The sequence below is a fragment of the Chrysemys picta genome, chromosome 6, assembly GCF_011386835.1.
Source record: "Chrysemys picta bellii isolate R12L10 chromosome 6, ASM1138683v2, whole genome shotgun sequence".
Taxonomy (NCBI): Eukaryota; Metazoa; Chordata; order Testudines; family Emydidae; genus Chrysemys; species Chrysemys picta.
Window position 1 is genome coordinate 6689612 of NC_088796.1, and position 12008 is coordinate 6701619.

General features: G+C 42.9%; 1 protein-coding gene across 15 annotated transcripts in view; it reads right to left on the reverse strand.

Moving 5' to 3' along the window:
• Nucleotides 1-12008, reverse strand: part of CELF4 (CUGBP Elav-like family member 4) — an 874489-nt gene that overhangs the window by 404342 nt on the left and 458139 nt on the right. The window lies entirely within an intron of this gene.

Below are 12008 nucleotides of genomic sequence, written 5' to 3' on the forward strand. Positions count from 1 at the left end.
GGCACCCAGCAGGCCTGTGACAGGAGCAGGAATAAGAACCCAGGTTTCATGATTCCCAGTGCATTAGGGATCTGTAAAGCCCAGACTGTCTTTGGGTAAAAGTAACACATGTTGCTCATAAAGCTATCCAATTTATCAAGGAGCTAGAAGGGATAAATTCTAAAAATCTGCCCCAAAATGAGTTCACATACACTCTGCAGATTATAGAGCAACTGAGATCTGCAGTGCAGACCATGGAGGGGAAAGTATTTTTGCCCTCTGGCACCTTGTGAGTCTCAAAACTTGTTATAAATCCTGATCCTGTAATCTAGGATCTGAACAGGTATCTGTCATTTGTAGCGAAGGGGAAAGACTCTTCAGTCATCACACAGTAAAACCCTCACTCAAATCAATGACAGTTTAGCCCGCTTTAAGATTGCAGGACTGAGACAGTCTTATTTTAAATTGCTCAATTCGAAAGCTCTTTGCAAACAACAGAGGGCACCAAGTACTGTTCAGATATTTCCTGGTGTCTGCACCATATTAAAATGCACTTTTAAAAAAGAACGTGGATTACCCAGGAAAGTTAAGGGTTTGCACCCAAGCAAGTGGCTTTAGGAAGAGCCGAGCACCTGGTACAATGGCCTGAATTTCAGAACTGGTCTATACACAGCTTGAATGAAGGCTTGAATCTCTGTAAAGTGCCAGATTCGACAAGGTTATGTTTATTTAAGGTTCAGGAAAACAATCCTGTGACCTTCCCACAGCTCAGCTGCGCTGGAAGACAGACGCATGGCAATCTCAGCATGGTCCAGGTTCAAGCACGCACGTCTCCCTGGTTTCCATCTAACAGACTTGTGACCAGGCACTACAAGTTGTCTGCGTGGAGAGGACCCAAGTCCTCCTCATCAAGGCCCCACTTCTGCAAAGTTCTTAGGCACGAGCCTAACTGTAAGCATGTGAGTGGTCCCATTGACTTCAGTGAGACTACTCAGGTGCTTAAAATCAGGGCCCATGCTTAGTATCTTACTGAATCAGGATCCAAAAGCACATGCTCCTTTGTACTTGACTTTAACTTTATTAGCTGTGAGCATCAGGCTTTTAGAGTCATAGGGGCAAGACACCAGAGGGAGACACAACCATGTGCGCTAAGCCAGGGTGTTCCTTTCAGACTTGCGATGTGGGTTCAGGCCCTTCTTTAACAATGTCCATGTTAAAACTCACAGCATTGTCAAACCTACCTAGCAAGGAACAGGATGGTGCTTCCTAGAGCATGCACAAAGGGCTGGCTTCTTAGCTAAGTCAGACACTGGATATGAGGCTTAGACAGAACTACAACATTTTGCTGGCAAAGCTGTGTCAGAGAAGTGTGTGGAAAATAAAAATCACACACCTTAGCCAACACAGTGATACCAGCAGAACCCCTAATGTGGACACAACTAGGCCGACCGTCGGCTTTAGCTATTGTCGTTCCCGGAGGTGGTGTAGCTATGGCAACAGAACTGCTACTGTCAGCTTACAACTGCATCTCCACTAAGGGGACTCCGCTGGCAAAGTTATACTGACAAAGGCTCTGTACCTAGTAAGGTCAGTTTCCCTGATGAGTTACGGGAAGCCATATATATATATGCCAAGGAGAAACATGGATTACATACAGTCAAAACCAAGCAGCTATGAATGACAGGGGCTATAATTCAGTTGTGGGGGCCTGGTGATATCAACTGTGAGAGAGAAGCTTGAGTGCTTCACTAGAGCTTCTGAAGGAATTCGAGCCCCATAATTAATGCTTCGCTGGGTGGGTACTTCTTAAAACCACGGATCCAAAGTCAAAACGGATTGTCATTTTGAGAGCTAAGAGATCTTCTTGGGAGAAAAACCAGATGATGGAACTGCTTGCGTCACCTTTTGATTTGCATGCGTAGAATTACTCCACACCCTCTGCTGTCTCATCGACAAGAAATCAGCCCACCATCAAACTGGTTTGTTCTCCAAGAGGGTGCACAAAGTTTGCTTTGCGTACAGTTCAACAATATTATCCACATTGATTAGTGAATGGGTGAGGCATGAACATAGCCCCCGAGGGCAAATATGGGGCATCCATTACCTAAAAATCCTTCAGCGCAAAAAGCTGACCTTTTTCAGTGAATATGCTACTGTTTCCAAATTGTTCCTGTTCTAATGAATGTATTCAGCTTATGTGTAGAAGGGAGAGTGCTACGTATTCCATATTCATGCTCAGAAAAAAAGAAATTAACTCTCAGGTAAATTAAGGATTTACTTTAAAATAGCTACCGCAAAATAAATAATCCAAAAAAGTAAAACAACATGTGGGCATCTTTTGAAAACAGTTTTTTTTTTAAAAACTCTCTCTTCCTGAACTTTGTTTCAAAAGATATATGACCACCCACGCGGCTGGTGAAAATTATATTTACCAAAATGTTTTGTGGGTGAAAAATGCAGAAGATTTTCATTTTTGAAAAAAAAGTAAACATTTTCCAGTTTATTGATGAAAAAATAGAACTGAAAATGATTCATGAAAAAAAGAATTTTTTTTTCAGTTTTCAAAAACAGAAAACAATGTTTCAGTTTTCATTTAGCTGACAAATCAAAAAATACTGCAGAAGTTTTGGATGGAATGCTGATCTTTCATGTCATTCATTTTTGTTAATGGAAAATGTATAGCATTTTCCTACTAGTTCTACAGTTGCGATTTATACCATGGTAATGAAGGAGACAGTATGTGAGAAAGTGTAACACAGGAAGTGTGTATCTGCATTTCTGCCCCTTATTAAGTGGAATGTCAGGTTTGCTGTAGTGTTTGTGGTTGTATCACCCCCTAGTGGCTGGTGAACCACAAAGGCTATGAGCCCCAATGCTACTAAAGCTAACAGAGATTCTCTTTCAGCTCAAGTGACAAGTTGTATTTTGGAGATTAGAGATCCTGGATTCTGTCTCTCACTGTGGATCACCACCTCTTGTGCAGATATAAAAGAATACATTCAGGGTAGATATACATATATAGCATGAGAGTTTCAAAGCTGCCTGAATCATAAACTATCAGGGTTGGAAGGGACCCTCAGGAGGCCATCTAGTCCAACCCCCTGCTCAAAGCAGGACCAATTTCCAGACAGATTTTTACCACAGTTCCCTAAACGGCCCCCTCAAGGATTAAACTCACAACCCTGGGTTTAGCAGGCCAATGCTCAAACCACTGAGCTATCCCTGCCAAACAAACCCTCTCTCTTGAGCACTGAAAAGAAAAAACAAAAAACAAACAAAGAAAACCTCCATTGTGCCTTTTCATTTTTAAAGGAAAACTGCTGTAACCATAACTACAATTATACCTCAGATAGCAAAATATATAATAACAGGTTTGCTTTTTCAACTGTTTAGGGAGCCAACTCATTAGCAACCTCATTCATCTACAAGGATTGCACTTATTTGGCTATATTATAATAAAACACACATCACTTCCAATAAAGGGAATGCATTTGCTATTGATGTGCTATAAACAACTATGCAGAGAGGGGTTATTACATCTCTGTGTAATAACAAGCCAATTAGAATGATGAGCAAAGCCCTTGCAATAAAACCAATGCACTCGGAGTGATTATACTAATGCATTCTAACTGTTCTGTGCCATAAATACTTTGCAAATTAATTGTGGAACATGTCTATAAATGCATTATTAATGCCGTATAATAACTCATTGGCAAGCAACCTTTACATTACAAAGTTACCAGGATTGTAAAGTTCAACTATGGTGTTGAGTTGTGTTTACAGAGGTGGAATTTTATAAGGTTACATTTTTTTCACTTGAACCTTTGTTTTTTCCCCCCTGGTATTTTGTTATTGTCCTATTGTTAAAAAGACCTCAAATGTCACTGTATGAATTGCTGGCCCGCATTTCTCTGCACATCTGAAAAGCTGGCCATTCACAGTCCTTAAGTCCTAGTCCCATGCCCATTATTTTCAATATTATTTGTATTATGGTAACACCTAAATGCTTCCGCCAACCCCATGGTGCTGGGAGCTATGCATCCATGAAGTATGCGGCAGTCTCTACCCATTAAAAAATTATAATCGAAATAGACAAGAAATGCACAGGGTAGGAGGTTACGTGACTTGCTGAAGGTCACTCACGGGTCAGTGGCAGAGCCGGGAATGGGATCCTGGTCTCTTGAGCATGTGATACCCTGGACCATGCTACCTCCATAAGTTCTCTTATGCAGACTGAGGGTATGTCTACACTGCAATTAAAAACCCACTGCTGACCCGTGCCAGCTGACTCGAGCTCACAGGGCTCGGGTTAAGGGGGGCTTTTTAATTGTAGTCTAGATGCTCCGGCTTAGGCTGGAGCCGAGGCTCTAAGACCCTGGGAGGTGGAGGGTCCCAGAGTTTGGGCTGCAGGTCGATCTCAAACGTCTACACCGCAATTAAACAGTCCCTTAGCCGGAGCTACTCAGCTGATAGGGGCCAGCCATGGGTGTATAATTGCAATGTAGACATACCCTATGTGCCCTCTTATAAAGCTACTTAAAATTCATGAAAAATGTTTTTATTCCTTTATTCCTTTAATATTTGGTTAAAAAAATACACTCCTTAGTACAAGTAAATTTAACTTAACATAGTACAGAAACGCATGTGCTATGGGTCTGATCCAGTTACCATTGTTAAGAACAACGAGGAGTCCTTGGGACACCTTAGACACTAACAAATTTATTTGGGCATAAGCTTTCATGGGCTAAAACCCACTTCATCAGATGCATGGAGTGAAAAATACAGCCCACGAAAGCTTATGCCCAAATAAATTTGTTAGTCTCTAAGGTGCCACAAGGACTCCTCATTGTTTTTGCTGATACAGACTAACACGGCTACCCCTCTGAAACCTGTTGCCATTGGTAGGAATCGATCTATCAATTTCCGTGGTGATAGAATGCACCCATATGAACAAAACTGCTGTGTCCTGAGACAGCTTGATAGGTGAGGGTGGAAGGTAACGCACTGACCATTACAATAATCCAAACTGCATCAAAATATAAGAGCTCTGCATATAACGCTTTTCAGGGCCCATTATCTCAGACACACACGTGACGTTTTAACGGGCAGAGACTGTGGAGGCACCGAAAAGAATCATCCAGAGGCATCCTGAACCAGCGAATAATATGCATACACAGGTACCTGTTTACTCTTGTGGTTGGCCTGGTTTTGAGAATTCGGTCCTGTGCGTTTAGTAATAGCTTCCGCCCAGCCACGAGGACCTACTCTTAGGTTTCTACAGCAAGAAGGGAGATGTTTGTTGCCCTGGGACCTTAATCAAAGTCCCACGGAAAGCCACATGTCGCCACTAGGAACAGTTTCTGTGCAAAATGGGACGCTGGGTCTGGGTTATCCTAACTCTACAGGGAAAATACCACAGAATCTCTAACTTCTCTTAGGCAAAGCGAGTCTCCTCCATAGCTCAATGACATCAAAGGAAAGATTCCCTTTGATTTCAGTGAGTTTCAGATCCAGAAGGTTCAGTCATTTTTAGTGGCATGATCAAGCAGTGTAGGGTCTAATCCTGGTTCTACCTTTGGCTATGTCTACATTGCAACTGGGAGGTCTGACTGCGGCACATGTAGACATATCCCCAGCTAATTCTGATCTAGTAGCAATAGCAACGAAACTGCAGCAGCATGGCTGGCAGCACGAGCTACCCCGCTCACTCAGGGTCGTGGGTCCATAGCCACATGCCGCCGCAGTTTCACTGCTGTTGTTAATTGAGCTAGCTTTGATCTCACTAAATCAAACTAGTTTGGGTGTGTCTACACGCGATGTCCTCACATCTCCTAGCTGCAGTGTCCACAGAGCCTTTGAGTGACTTGGGCAAGTCACTTAGCCTCTCTGTACCTCCTTTGTGAAGCACTATGGGGTAACGTGGCTTAAAAACCCGATGGCCCGTCACTGCACTCAACAGCTGCCAAACACTGAGGGCAGAGACCTTGGTTTAAACTCTCTGAAGAGTGACACCTCCAGCACTGCCACAATCCCCATTAGTGCTGTCTCCACTGTCCCCACCCTGCAAATGGGGTTTGGCACATGCCCTACACTAGAGACCAGATTGCTGCCCATGGAATCGCACCAGAACATAGTATCAGGGTCCTTTCCCCCTGTGACTCATTATTTTATCTTCTCCCTTCATCCCACTGGATTTCTTTAAGCAGCCTATGAGATTATTTTTAAATCGCCTTTTCTTTGTCTTGTTTTCTCCCCATTAGGCAGTGATACTGCAACTCAGCACCATGTTATTGTTTAATATTGAATATGCAATTAACAGATGTTTGGGTTTGGACTTTTTTTTGCTTCCTCCTGTAAGACAGTCTTGTTTGGGGCAAATGTCGGGAGGAGGCGATATATGGGGAAAAGTAGATGTCGTTCGCAAAAGAGCTGGAAATCATCTTTCAAAGCAGTGAGCGTAAGAGAGTCAATGAGATTTTGTTTAAACTGTGATGAGGATCCAGGCAAATTGAGGCCCAGGGATGTTATGTGTCCAAGGTCAGACAGCAAGTGGGTGGCAAAAGCAGGCATGGAACCCAGGAGTCCTGATTACCAGCCCCGGAGCTATTACCAGTTCTTCAGACATGTACAAAGCTGATGGTAATATTGGTCCTCAATGAAAGTCAAGTCTAGTGGTTAGAGCAAGAGACAGGGAGGCCCTAACTCACTGGATGACCATAGGCAAGTCACACTGTGCCTCAGTTTCTCTAGGTGTAAAAGGATGTGATGACTCTTACTGAGCTCATGGGGGTGTCATGAGAGTTAACAATTGCCCCCATCAAGCCCTTGAGATCTGCTCAGCATGGATCTCCCTCATCATGCGTGAAAAGGGGGGCGTAGCTGGCTCCCACATCAGAGCTTCCTCTCTTCCCCCAGATGGCTCTGCATGAGTCTGGGGATCAGTGTGAGAGGAGGGAGTGGTCAGTCTAGGAAAGGAGTCTGTAGGCCAGGTGCCAGAATTGGAAGGCTTGCCCCTCTGTGTCCACTTCCACAGCCCCCTACGCAGCTTGCAAGGTGGCTTCTCTTTAAGGAAGTCCAGCGGGAAGATGCACATAGGCACCACCCACCCTCAACAGAACAGAAGATTTGCCCTGAGATTTCCTCCTCTTTATCCCCCATTTCATTGGGTTTCCCATGGCACGGGGCAATCAGGTCCATAAGTGGGCGAATTATTCTTTAACGTTACGGTAATATTCCACCTGCGTGCTTAAAACTGTACTGCTTACCTTGAATGAATGTCAAGCCATGGGTAGCTGTAAAGACATCTCACCCAAGAACTAGGTTGAATCAGAACCAAGTACAAGGAAAACTAAATAGTTCCTAACCAGGTTGCTTCAAAACTAGTTTATGGAAAGGAATCTACCCCCTCAACCCCTCTATTTTCCAGCAGCTGTTTACAGGGAAACCATTCTGATTAGAGGGGCATTTGCCTCCCCAAATAATGAAATCATGCAAGTCATTGGAAATTCATGACAAGCATAACTTTACAACAGATGCCATCACATCTTTCATCCAGGAAAGCCAGAGAGAGGGAGAGAGAGAGAGAGACAGAGGGGTGTTTGTTCAGTGATGCCTTGCGTGCAGAAAACACTGTAATGGAATTAAATGGAGACTCTCTTGCAAAACCCTCTAATCCCTCTCTGCAGGGCATTGCTACCTTTCAACTCTCAACCACCTTTGGACTTTATTTAACATGCTTTTTGTTTTGTTTAGTCTAGCAATTTCCTGTGAATCTTACATAAGGCCCGGGAGATCTCCTGACTTCACTCCCAGGGTCTTTTCATTCAGAGATTAACATTGTGTCAGTGTATCCCATTGTGTATCTATCTCTTAGCATGTCTTCCTATATGGATCTTCTCTGTTGGCTCTGGGAGGGAACAATCCATCTAAACCTCACTAACAGAGCAACTGGAGTGGAAGAAGAGTCCTTTGGGTTTAAAAATCTTTTGCCCAATACAAGCCAGGGGAATCTAGAGGCTGGGTTTATTCCAAGTTAACAGCAAGTGCTGCAGCCAAAGTGTCTAGTCAGTGCTAGAGATGGGGGGGATGGTCAGGATAAAATAAGAACTGATTCAAAACGTTTGCCCCAAATCACTTACCAAACCTAAGACCTTTTCTGAGATTTGGAAAACTCTGGTTAACTTTGCCACTTTTCTTTAGGCCTGAACATGGGGTTAGGAGCTACAATCTCCTGTCTTAACAGAAAAGTCCCATAGACATGAATAGAAAATGCTAATACTTCAGTAGGGATGTTTTCACAATGACAGAACTTAGCAAGTAATTATACCTTTTCTCTGGAGAATTACTTAAGCTATGGTGATGATCTCCTATTACAATCTCTACTATAGGGGTGAAATCATAAAATCACGGCTGTAAAGGTGAGTTTTGCAATTGACTTCTATGAAACCAGAGTTTTGTGCTAAGTTTTTAGAATAATGTCTAGCCCGACTAATTTCCTACAGAGATCTATTGATTTTACCCTGGATAAAACCTGATAGAGAATGTAATAAAAATAACAGGAGTACTTGTGGCACCTTAGAGACTAACAAATTTATTAGAGCATAAGCTTTCGTGGGCTACAACCCACTTCTTCGGATGCATATAGAGTGAAACATATATTGAGGAGAAATATATACACACATACAGAGAGCATGAACAGGTGGGAGTTGTCTTACCAACTCTGAGAGGCCAATTAAGTAAGAGAAAAAAACTTATCAAACTGTCTGTACTGAGCTACCTTGATTATCACTTCAAAAGTTTTTTTCTCTTACTTAATTGGCCTCTCAGAGTTGGTAAGACAACTCCCACCTGTTCATGCTCTCTGTATGTGTGTATATATTTCTCCTCAATATATGTTTCACTCTATATGCATCCGAAGAAGTGGGTTGTAGCCCACGAAAGCTTATGCTCTAATAAATTTGTTAGTCTCTAAGGTGCCACAAGTACTCCTGTTCTTTTTGAGGATACAGACTAACATGGCTGCTACCCTGAAACCTGTAATAAAAATGATAACCTTTCAATAAGTTATTTGACCCCTCATTAAGAATTCTATAGAAAGGATTCCACTCTCTATTAAATTCTGAATGTCAGGAATTTCTTAAAACTCTTGTGAAATTTACAAAACACTTTCCCCCTCTAATTTAAACCATTGCTTTCCCAAGAAAAATAGAATTTTAAAAAATCATATATTTCTAATTCGATGGGCACTTAGGCTAATGAAAATAACAAATAATACTGAAAAGTGCTGTCATCTTCCAAACCAGACACCAAAATATTTTAATGGGAGTGTTTTTGAACACATCCAAATAAAGGAAAACAAAACAAAGAGGCACAGAGGTTGGAGTGAAAAATGCAAAACCGATGCACTACGATACGAACCAGACTTCTTCTTCTCTCAGAGTAGATTCTGGGTTCAGATTTGTTTCAATTTTGGGGTGAAGGTTTGGGGGAAATCTGGGGCTTCTTATTTGATCTTAACTCATGTGTCCATCACTACAGAGGACAAGACCTCATTTCACAGGGATCACCTTCAACTACCTGGTCAAACAGCATTTGGGTCTCCCTGTAATGCTGTGACAGGGCACCAAACACTTCCCCAAAGGCGGGGGAAAAAGGAGTGTCATGTATCTGGTGGACTTCGGGAAAGCCAGGGGCTTTTGCTATACGACTGTGGGTTAGAGCCAGTCCCTCTCCTCCTCAAACAGGACACACCAAGCTGTGTATAATAGCTACAACTTAAGTTGCTTTGTTGTTGAAGTTGACCTTTATCTTGCAGCCCTAATGATGTCTTTTGATGTGCTCCTAAGATACACAGACTCCTCTTTAGCATTCTGCTTGCTGTGCGTGCTTTAACCAGTGGGCTCATGGGGAAGGTAAGTTTTCACACAATGCCTCCCCTGGGTGCCAATTGTTCTTTTTTCCCATAGTTGCCCTTGAGTCATGCTGTCCTGCAACTTCCCTAGCCCAGAAGCAGCGTCAGTGGGGAATTGGGACAACGTGGCTTTCATTTCAATGCCAAACGCTTGGGCCCCGTCTTATGATCCTGGCAGAGAGATGCAATAAACAAGGATAGTGGGTGGGAGAGGGGAGATAATTAGCTAAAATACAGCGGGGAGGCGATTGTCGGTGTGATGGGTAAAGATGATTTAAACAGCCACCGATGCGCTTTGCAGTTCAAACCCACCTTCCTGAAAGCAGCTGCTGGCAAGAGAGGCTTAAAACCCATTCTAGAAAGCCAGGCACGTGTCTGCTATTAGCGATCTGCATAAAAGGGAGTGATTTGGAGGCACTAAGCAAACTGGCTGGCCTAATTATTATTTTTTGGTGTGTCTAATTAAGCAGACAAAGGACCACCCCTTCATACATGCTGTCATCATCGGCTCTGCTGGAATGTGCATCTGGCCCCAGCTGTCTGCAAGGCAGCTGACCTAGGGGGTCATCATTTGACAAGTGCCCTGGGCAAGCCGATTCAGACGGAGATATGGGCCCAAATCGTCAGCTGGGGCATAAATCGACATGTCTCTGTTGAAAACCATGGAATTCCATTGTTCTACACTAGCTGAGGATCTGAGCCATGGTTTTTAAATTTGCCTTTGCTGAATGAAGGAAACGTGACACGATCATTCCTAATCAATACCATTGGAACATGCCATTCCCAAATCTTGCTTTGTTCATATGAGTAGCCCCTCAGACTCTCATAGTGCAAGGTTGATCCCTGAATTTGATTACATAGTAGAAGAGCTATTCCAGAGACCCCCATCCTACACAATTACACCTAATAATCAACCATATGGAATCTCTGTCAACCCACCAGTTCCACCCTTTCATAAAGCCAGATCTTCATCTATACCTTCCAGTTGAATCCAGACACTGGTGAATTTCAGCCTCTGGTTATATTTGATCAAACCACTGGATCTCCCAATCTTTTGACTAAAAAGAATATAACTTCTGTTCTTTTATTGTGATTTGCTTCATTCACTCAAGACAACTGTTGTTGGATAATTCAACTGTTGCCCATAGAAAGATGCAATTGACATTAATGAAAAAGGGCCCAAAGAGTTTTTACCCAGAGAAGAACCAGATTATTATTAACAGAAAACTCTGGCCTATTCAGAGACTGATACTGATTCTATAATCACTAACATGCACTATGCAAGCTGTCCTTGACACGCTTATTGGTAGTGTGATCAACAATACCAACCTCTTATTTCAATCAAAGGAATAGGAAGGGATTTCACTGGAGTTCGAAGAAACCACCATGTAGATAGAAACATAGAGATGTAGCCACATCATAGAATCTGATAAATAAATAATACTGGATAACGGAGTCCTTGGCCTCCTGTACACAATGAAATCTGTGCTGGGACCACATCTGACAGACAACGTCCTGTTTCAGAGAAGCCCAGTGAAGCATCTCCATGCTTTCCAACACAATTGGGTTTGAAAACCACCTAATGGAGGCAGCCCACTTGGGGTGACCCATTGAGTGGTCTCTAAATAAGGGGCTTTAACATCTGTCTCTCTAGGCATATGGATACAGGGGTATGGGGTGCAAATTCTGATCTCAGTTGTGTGCAAATCCAGAGTAACTCCGTGTTGCTGAGATGAGAATCTAGTTAATATGGTATGTTCATCGGGCTATACAGGTACAGGTGCAGGAAATATCCTAGAGCAAGTTTGAGAGTTAGAGAGACGCTTCAATCCACGTTTAGTCACCACAGTGAAACTTGGGGGCTGGAGACACAGTAAAACACCCCCCGAGTTCTAACCCAACTGAACCATCACTGCAGTTTGGCCTACTGGCGGCACATGGTCTGCAAGAAACAAGGTGCTGTCAATGCCGTTAAACTTTGATAAGTCAGTGCCCGATGCTTCATTTCTTAACAAGGCAGTTATTTGTTTCCCAGGCAATCGCTGGCACCTGCCTGCCTTTTAAAATCAAATAATAATTGAATATGAGGAAAGTGAGACGAAGGAAAGGAGATTTAATA